Source organism: Rhagoletis zephyria, unplaced genomic scaffold, assembly GCF_001687245.7.
Source record: "Rhagoletis zephyria isolate East Lansing unplaced genomic scaffold, Rhagoletis_zephyria_1.1 Rzeph_scaffold_05133, whole genome shotgun sequence".
In the NCBI taxonomy this organism is placed as follows: Eukaryota; Metazoa; Arthropoda; class Insecta; order Diptera; family Tephritidae; genus Rhagoletis; species Rhagoletis zephyria.
In genome coordinates this window covers 17,332-27,601 of record NW_016162216.1, presented here as the reverse complement: position 1 = coordinate 27,601, position 10,270 = coordinate 17,332, and the positions used below count along the sequence as shown (strand labels likewise).

Below are 10,270 nucleotides of genomic sequence, written 5' to 3'. Positions count from 1 at the left end.
TATAATCTATCGAAAACAAAATCGATAGTAACATCCGTCAAAATGTCGATATCAAAGCCGACAAACAATCGATAACAAATTCAATAAAAATATCGATAGCAAAATCGATAGTAATATTGGTAGAAAAATCGATAACAAAATTGATAAAAATATCGTTAACAAAACTGACAAACAATCGATAACAAATTTGATAAAAATAGCGATAGCAAAATCAATAATAATATTGGTAGCAAAATCGGTAAAAATATCGATAACAATACCGATAAAATATCGAAAACAAAATCGGTAAAAAATTTGTATTACATAATCGATAACGAAAATCGGATATTATATCGATAAGTCCCGAGAATCCCGAAAATCTCTAAAATCCCGAAATAGTTCCCGGATTAAGTCTCTGTGTATCTATCCATATCCTTTTCTCTATAATTACCTTTCTTTTTTTAATCTTTCTTCCTCTATCTTCATCTTTACTTTTATCGGTATCCTTTTATGTTTATCATTTTCTTCATCTACATATTCCCCTTCACCTTTGCCCTTATATTAGTAAAGTGTTTAAATTTACCTGGATCCAATAAGCATTGCCTTGATCTTCATATGTATTTGCCTATATCTTTACGCATTTTTGTTTTTATTGTTAAGCGACTTCACGAAGAGGAGAAGGTTATCAGTTCGTCGGTATTTTTTTTTTTTATGTATATTACCGCATAACTTTGGACCACGTGCACCGATTTCGATAATTCTTTTTACATCGGAAAGGTGGTACCTCAAGGGTGACACCGTACCGATAATTGGATCGTGAAGAAATTAACGATAATCTTAAATTTTTATATTAGAGTTGAAGTCGGTTTTGTTTTTTGCTTAAAAATGCTTTTTATTTTTACCTTTTTCTTTATCTGCAATTTCCGTTGCACCATTTCCGTTGAATTTGGCAATTTACTCCCAACCACTTTATTCGGTTTACAACCATACAAAAAAAATTTAATTTGAGCAATATTGCAAAATTCGAGTTTTTACAAGAGTTATTGTTGTTAACTTTGTTTTACGAATTCAGTAGTTATTTATTATCCACTGATTCATAGCATGTAGCTTGCTGATTTTTTGCATGATATTAGTTATTTAGACATGATTTAGCCTTATTGCTTCAATTATTCAAACACTCATTATTTCGTTCAAAATTTTTAATTTTTATAAAAAAATTTTATAAACAAATGGAAGTATTTATTACTTATTGATCAGATTTTTTAATCGATTACATTGAATATCATTCCTAATTCTATAATAAATTATTTACAACAACAAAAAACACGGAAACAAAGCATAGATAATTTAATACAATATTTTTTAAATAAAGTTGTATGTGTGTATATGTAAACAAAGAATAGAGGCCGGTCCACATATCTACAACTTTGGCACTGCGTACACTTTTTTTCAATTCTAAATTAATTGCGCATTTGGAAAAAAAATGTGGCAAATATAAGAACAAATTTAATTTGATGAATTTATCAAGGCACAAAGAAGATTTCGGAGTCAACGCCGAATGGAATTTTTTTGCCACTTCACATGGTAAAGGTGCATGTGACGGAATCGGTGGTACAGTGAAACGACCTGCTTTTCGGTTGAGTTTACAAAATAAATTTATAACTACTCCAAAACTTTTGTACGAATGAAAAGAAGAAAAAGAAGTAGATTCATAGAATACAAATTTATTTATACTCCCCTCTTGTCCAACATAAGGCCTCATACTCAGCAATATAATAAACTTGGAATTGATGACTAGGACGGCCATTCACTAGACCAACCCTATACATTATATATTTTTTTTGTATTTTTTTATACAAAGTTAAAAAAAAAAATACACCTGAAAAATACCTACTTGCTTGCCGCCTTCCAAAGTTAACATTGCTGGCGAATGCAAATAAAGATTGAAATTTTAAAACTAATTAATAAAATGAAAATGAAATATGTAGTACAAAATTAACCACAAAATTCTTTTTTCGCAAAATCTATAAAGGACACTTTTATTTAAAAAAAAAACTGGGCGACAATTATTCGTCGCCACCCTGTATAATTATTTAGATTTACATAACACGCGCCCACCACGATCCTGCGGCACGCGCAATGCGAGCAACGCATGATGTAAGGCAAGCGAAAAAAATTTATAACTTTTGACTGCATACAAGTTTCCGTGTTTTTTATTTTTTTAAATAATGTATTATGGAATAAGAATTGAGATTCAGTGTAAAGGATTGAAAAATCTGATCGGGAAGTAATAAATATTTCCATTTGTTTATAAAAATTTTTTATATAACTATTGTCATGCAAAAAATCAGCAAGTTACATGCTATGAATCAGTGGATAATAAATAATTACTGAATTCGTCAAAAAAAAGTTAACAACAATAACTCTTATAAAAACTCGAATTTTGCAAAATTCCTCAAATTATATTTTTTTTATGGTCGTAAACCGAATAAAGTGATTTGTTTGAAAAAATCTTGACCATCCTGTTTAGGGTGGCTTGAGAGATTTTCACTCGATACCAATCAGAAAAGTCCGATCTTTTTGGACACCTTTTGGTTATAGGCTGATAATAAATTCGATATGTAAAGGGAGCGTTTCATCAACCATACAAATCCAATTTTTCATACAGCTTTCATATCTCTGGAATTATTTGTGGTAGAGTCCTGGAACTTGGGAAGTAGATTTTGAAATCAGTCCCATACTCATGGAAAAACGTGGGGGCTATTGGAAAAGGGGGCGTGGCGCCTTCCAAACATACTGAAACCTTTATCTACATATCTTTAAATACATATATATTTTTATTTTGATTTTAATGAAATTTTGCTATACTTCTTAGTGGGTCCCTGTATAGTTAGGGTCACAACTTAAAACGCTAGGTGGCGCTGGAGTCGAGTTATTACTAAAAAATCGTATTTATGGTCGGATGTGCCTCATAATCGAGATATATATTTGTAACGGTATGGGCAATACTAGTGCAAAAACAAAGCCGCAAGGTGGCGCTGGAGTCGAGTTATTACTAAAAAATCGTATTTATGGTCGGATGTGCCTCATAATCGAGATATATATTTGTAACGGTATGGGCAATACTAGTGCAAAAACAAAGCCGCAAGGTGGCGCTGGAGTCGAGTTGCATCTAAAAATCTTCAAGTGAAGTCTTTCGGAGACACTAGAAATCAAAGTAGAATTACCACCGTCAAATCTACCGCTATAACCATTGCGGTCCTTGCTTTACGGCGACAGAATAAGGACAATCTTTCTTGATGAACGCCTACAAATCGGTGGTCATAAGCAATAACCGCCTAAGTCGAAAAACCTGAATTCGAGAAAAAACCTTTTAATCATTTGGATTGTAATATTAAGCTTATTGGGAAACCAAAATTTGTTCGTCTATAACTTTTTATATTGGCTAGGTGGATTTGTGTGGACCTAAGATACTCTCCCATTGTGAAATTAACACCAACTATAAACTTATAATTTTGATTTAGGCGTAACCTTCTTCACTGTCTGCCTTGTACAATATTGTAAGGTACTGTGTGGAATTATTTATATTAAGGTTTCATCATCAATTTAAGTGAAACAACTTTTTTCCCTTCTGTCAGTTTTCTCGTTTTTTTTTCGTTGACCGTGTTATATGAATCGCTGTAAATAATTTTTAAAATATCTTTTGTAGTTTCGTTGTCAATTGAGCTATAAAAAACGCACCGCAGGCAGCCNCCGTTATGTATTGTTCAAATTTTATATAATTGTTAAAAAACTTGCAAGTGTTATCTGAAGAACACTTGTTTGCTGATTTCAATTCTCCTATAAAAGTACGTCGGCGCAGTTTCCCGTTTTCAAACTCGAAATCATCAAGTTATAAAAACATGTTGTTCAGGCATTCCTTCGTGTTCCGTAAGTTCTTAGGTCGCGATATATGATGTTCCTTCTAACTTGTTGAATTCTAGTTTTTGGAGTTGTGCTATTAATCACTATAGCAATGACTCAAGCCCAGCCAGATCCAGAGGGTGGTGGTGGTTATCGCCCAACTTGGAGACCTACTTGGAGACCTACTTGGAGGCCTACGCGTCCAACTTGGAGGCCAACTAGGCCGTGGTAGGAGACCAAGCTTCTAAGTGTGCTTCACGCAATCTCAACTGCCAATCAAGACCGCGTACTTGTAAGTAGACTCAATTAAATACTTAAGCTAATTTGAAAATTCTATATTTATTACTGTCTTCTCCTCTAATTTTAGACTGGTTTATAACCAGGCAAAACTGTTGCGAGAAGCTTAAAATTGGAGGACCTGCCGCCGAATGCAAAGATTAATGAGACACAATGATTGACAGAATGTTAACTGATTTAAAATATGCAAATGTTTTAATTTTCCAAGAACTAATTTTCGAACTCAAAAATTTCAATTCACTTTTATAAAAAATGATATTTCTTGCAATAAAATTATTTGACTTCATATGAAACCTACTTTGTTTTAAATACAAATACAAAAGTTATCAGACCGACGATTTAGTAGCAGACTTAGCTATATGTCGAAAAAATGTCCATTAGGTGATGTCGAATTCTATATTGACAGTAATGAGGAGGAAATGCCTCCTAAATGTATGCTTTAATATTGACACTGAATTAAATAAACGAGCTAAGCGGCAGTTTTGGTATAAGATTTAATGTAGATTAAGATTCATACAAGGAAAATGTTAAAGATGAGTATGTAGGAGAAGAGAGGGATAAACACTTAATATAATAACAAAGGTGCGCAGTGGGAAAATGTTTGAAAATTTTTTGGCAGTCGGGGGATTTTACGTGTAATTCTAAGCAAATTTGTCGAAGAAACCCGGGATCTAAAATCAAATTGGAGTTTACCAAACTGCGAAAATAAGTTTCGAAGAAAATGTGAAAATGTTCGCTCGGGTGGGAGTTTTAAGAAAAAAGGTTAAGCGCATGGTTTTATACAAAACTTAAGCACCTCTTTACTACACTACAGCATATCGCTAGCTTAGAAAGAAAAGTTGCTAAGGCCCATTTTAAAAATTTTACAGGAGGGGAAATAATCTTCCTATAGCCATTTTCTTTAACTATTTCGCAAGACTTTGAATCAAACATTTTGTGCGTTTAAAGCAAAGCAAAACTCCATAATAATCAGAAGGATTCGATATTTATTAAAAGATGTCGTATTATTTTGGCCTTATCGGATTTGTGGTGCTTCTTTTGGACTTAGCAAATTTTCCTTTTATTGCTTATGAAGAAGAAAAAATAAAACAAGAACCTTTATAATTTTCGAAACGATGCGTATTCAATTTCTCTAGCCTCCTATATCAAAATATGAGTTTTCATAAAAAGTGGACCTAAAAATTTTTTTTTGGAAATTCATAAACGCTACCTCAAATTATTGTTATTTGTGATAAACACTGAGAAACGTGTTTTTTTTTATTTAAAAAAAAAAGTTTTCTTAGAGGTCGCGCTGGTCGGGTTTTTATAAAAACGCTCTCAATTTTTTTATTTTTGTGACATGTTAAAATGCAGCTAAAAATATGGTTTTTACATATAATTAGTCTGGTATTATTGGGGAACATTCCCTTTATTACACATCTGTCTTGGACAGTTAGAATGGGCCTAGTTCCCGAAAATATGCTCTCGAAAAGACCCGAGTAAAATTAGCACGTTGATACTGAACGATTTACGCCTTGTCATTGGTTGAAACTTATTACCAGGGGATTTCTGGGGTTGCTAATTAGGAATATGAAGACAATTTTTCAAAATTCAGAATGGTGGATCCAAAAGGGTGAGCAAATTAAAAAAATGATGCGATTTTTTTGAAAAAAATAAAATAAAATACGTGTCTCTTTTTTATCACAAATAACAATATTCTGATGTAGCGTTTATGGATTTTCAAAAAGAGTGTTTTTATGAACCACGCTCATATATGTATATGTTACCGGCCAAACCCGATCATAGGACAAACTAGTTTTGCCTAGGCTAAACTAGATAAGGGGCCACAGAATTTTTTTTCGCAGAATACCTTTCCGCGTAGGCGGCCTCATCAGCCCAACTCCAGGTAAGCAGTCCAAAATATTGTTGCGTCCGACTTGTTTCCACGTTGGACGGGTATATTGGATCTAGGTAGAACTAGTTTAGCCTAAGAAAAACTAGTTGGTCCTAAGATAGAGTTTGGGCGGTAACATATATAATACGCGAAGGGATTTTTTGTTCAGGATAAAAGATCTGCACCGTTCGACCGAGTTTCAAAAGTGAGATGTCACTTTTAAAGCGCTTGGACTGTAGATGTGCAAACTGGTTTTAGTTTTTTGAAAATAGTTGCCACTTGTTAAAAAATTAAATTCATCAAATCCGCACCGTTCGTTCCGATTTGCTAAAATGAGACGTAAAATTAAAAACCTTGGCCTGTAGATGTGCAATAAGGGTTTACTTTTTAGAAAAGAGCTACCACCTTTAAAAAATTTTATTCAAATTATTTAAAAAAAAAAAAATCAATTGTTACACACTGGATATCAATCGAAATGGTTTTGAAAAGCCTTGTTTCTTAGCTGAACTACTTATAGGAGGCTGGCCACCTGTTTAGAAAAATTATACTAAGTAAGAGAAATATGTATCACCATATGAGTACCAACCGAAAGGGGTTTCAGAAAGTAGTTTGAAAATATTTTGAAGAGGGTTGCCACCTGCTAGAAATGTCGAATTTATGTATACACAAGTTATAGAAATATGAAAATATGGCTATCAAAGGAAGGAGTGTTAAAAAATCTTTCGATTGAACTCTAAGAATATTTCTGAGCTGTTGGAAGAGGGCCGTCACCTGTTTAAAAAGTTAAATTCAAAATATTTTAAAGTTAAAGTCGAATTTCGTCCTTCTAACTTTATTAGTTTCAGATAAAAAATTTTAAACTTCTCTTTCTAAGATATTGATAGTTACAGTATGCATAAATGAAAATACTAGAATCATTATCACTGCACAGCACTCTGCTGGGTATTGGACCAAACCATTTTTTTAAGAGACTGAGTCATAGGTAAAAAAATAATTTCTCCGTTTTTCGATGTTAGCCTCCAAAATCGAGACATGAGCCTTCGAAGTTCGAAATAGGATCTTTGGTAAAAAAATTATGTTTTATTGTTATATGTAAATAACTACAAAAACAGTCGTAGACCGCCTCTTGCTCTTATTTAAATGGTTTATAACTTTTTTTTGCAAACTTATATTACATATCGTCCCATTTCTGCGTTAACCTCGTATCTACAACAGAGGTATTTTAGAGAGTGTAAGAAAAAATGCTTAATCTCTTCCCCTAGGATACAATAAACGCAGTTTTTACTTAATATTTCTGGTTCAACTAACAGTAGTGAGCACCCTCATTAAATCTTTGTTCTATTTTCAGATAGTGTGACGCTTAAACAGCTGTTATAAGTGGTAATATTAGTTTCTCCAGATCTTCGAAAAATTAAAAAACTTATATATCAAACGATTTTGAACTGATTTTAAAAAGTTGGTATCGTTGTAAACGTGCTTAGACCCCCTTCTTCTCTTCTGATATACATATTTGTATACTTTGTATGTAAAAATTTGAGAAAAAACATTTAAAAGGAAAAAATACCCTTTTCATATATAACAATATTTTAAACAAACACATTACTAACCGATTTAAAAAAAATGTATCGTGTTGTTAACGCAATCAAATCTTCTTTCTTCCGATATGCGCATTTGTATACTTGGTATATAAAGCTTTTAGAAAAAACACTTAAAAGAAAAAAATAAATTTTTTTATAAAAAAAAATAAATTAACAAAGAAATTACTAACCGATTTTAAGAATTTGGTATCGTTGTAAAAGATTGTATACTTCGGGTATAAAAATTTAAGAAAAAACACTTGAAAGCAAAAAATACCTTTTTTAATAAAGAAAAATATTTTAAACAAAAAAATTACTAACCGATGTTAAAAAATTGTTATCCTTGTAAAGGCCACAAAAATTCTACTTTCTTAAACCCAAAAATTTTTATATATACAAAAAAAAATATAATTAAAAACATTTTTTCCCTCTATATAAACTCATGCTTTCTAGATGAAAGGCTGGCAACGCCCTTGTATACAAAACGATTAAAGTATTTAAACCCTAGGTATATCATACGGTCAGTTTGTTCTTTTTGAGCGCATATATGGTTCCATAGTAATGATTCCAATATCTTTATTTATGTATATTGTAACTATCAATATCTTATTAGGAGAAGTGTAAAATTTTTTTATCTAAAACTAATAAAGTTAGAAGGGCGAAATTCGAGGATGTGGTAGTTAAAATATTAGTCCTTGACATATATTTTTTTCAAAAATAAATATTGGAAATTTCCAAGGATGTTCAAGGATAAAGTTTTAAAAGGACATTTTCAATACTTATTCGTCCTGGTGCACCCACAAATTCAATTTTTTTCTATTCTACAGAATTTTTACTTTTAATTGATACCAATATTATTATTCTACAATGGACCGAATCTTTTGAAAATTTTTTTATTCAATCTTATTATAAAAATTTTAAAGTCCTTAAAAAAAAAATCCGTCAGAGAGAAAAACTAAAAACGCAGTTTTACTATACTTGACCCCCAGTTTTGTGAATATATTGATTTTTTCGTGTGTAAAATTGACTGTCGCACGGTGTATTAATTCAAGTCGCTACTTTAAAAGCCTTTGTACACTTATTAAAAAACATTTGCACATTAATGGCCCTATTAATCAGAAATAAAGTACGTTTAAAGAGCCTAATAAAATTACATTTTCATACATTTTTCAATGCATTAACCTTTTTTAAAGCTACATAATTTTTTATGGATAAGGCAATAGATATTTAATTTGTATCACTGTTATCAAACTTTTCTCTTGAATAGAAAAACCGAGCACACAAGCACCTTATACAAACGACAATTTAAGTACATACATATGGGTATTTCCTGGGTTACGGACGCGACATTCGTACGACTTTAGAGTTAAATAAATCATACGAAAACTGAAGTCACTTGTAAAAAAAATTTGCTGTTGTGTAGCTTTTATACCGTCCTTTGGTTGACAAAAAACTAGGTGCACTTGGAACACTGAAGTCGAGAAAATCGATAGTAGGGCATAACGGACGCGACAAAAACAGAAGTGATTTCAGACGTACATGTTAAAACTAAGCAAAATTCAGCAATCGTGTAAGGTTTTCCTTTATTAAACACTCTTTAAATAAAGTCTAATTATGGACCGTCACAACCAATTCATTTTTAATCAGAAGCAATTTGTTGTTTATTTAATTTTGAATTAAAATCTGGTAACGGACGCGACAGATTTTCCGCCCATACAATATTTTTACTAGTAACACATACCAAATTTAATTTTTTATTTAATTTTTTTAATTCTTCTCTCCACAGTTTACCGTTTTCAAAACCTCTTTTCGCCATCTGAATACGAAATATAAAGTTATAAAGCCGTTTAAATTCATTTACTTGCATTTTCGGTTTACCTTTTTTTAAAAATGCCCATATGTATGTACAACGGAGGATGTGGAACTGCTGATGATAGGAACACAGAGAAAGGAAACTAGTTTTAAAATTTTTATTTTTTATTTTCCGATTTCCCATTAATAACAGCGACGACACTAACCAAGAGTATTTTGCGCGCCGCAGATTTTGCAAACACAGAAAGATACGTGTGTCGAGATTTCGCAACCATTCATTCAAGTGGATGTGGAAAGCATACGTACATTAGACTGGGTCGGTCCCCATACAAAAAAAAAAAGTTGCTAATGTCCGCCCCTAAATTTAAAGATTATGTTGAGAGGGTTCTGGAAAAATTTTTATTTTTTTTTTTTAACCCTCCGAAATACAGCCGAAATGGTTTTTTCGTTGTAACTTGGTTATTTGACGGCCGATTTTTAAAATTGATATGTCATTATTTTTGTCTTGAGAAGCTTCACTTTTCGTTCTTATGTCTTTTTAAGCTTTGAAGTCGCGTTCGCATGATAAGGGCAGAAACAAAATTTTACCCCCCCTAAAGTATATTTTTTTCCTTACCAAACGAAAGTACTTAAAAATTCAAGAAAATGTTGCCTTCAAACTATATTACTAAAATAATAAACAAAGGAGTTATAGCACTTTTAATATCACAGGTCAACATGAGTTTCAGATGTAAGTATAATAACACAGTACAACAAAAATTTATTTTTTTTATGCAACAGAGTAACCTAAATTTAAGGATTATGTTGAGAGGATTTCGAAATTTTTATT

At 31.8% G+C, this 10,270-nt stretch overlaps 1 long non-coding RNA gene across 1 annotated transcript; it reads left to right on the top strand.

Annotated features, from left to right (window-relative positions):
• The first annotated feature begins 4,017 nt into the window (after positions 1-4,017).
• On the top strand, positions 4,018-4,416 carry LOC108371668 (uncharacterized). The gene is made up of 2 exons (XR_001848778.1): positions 4,018-4,174; positions 4,250-4,416. It is a non-coding gene; the product is annotated as an uncharacterized LOC108371668 (long non-coding RNA).
• The last annotated feature ends 5,854 nt before the right edge of the window (positions 4,417-10,270 follow it).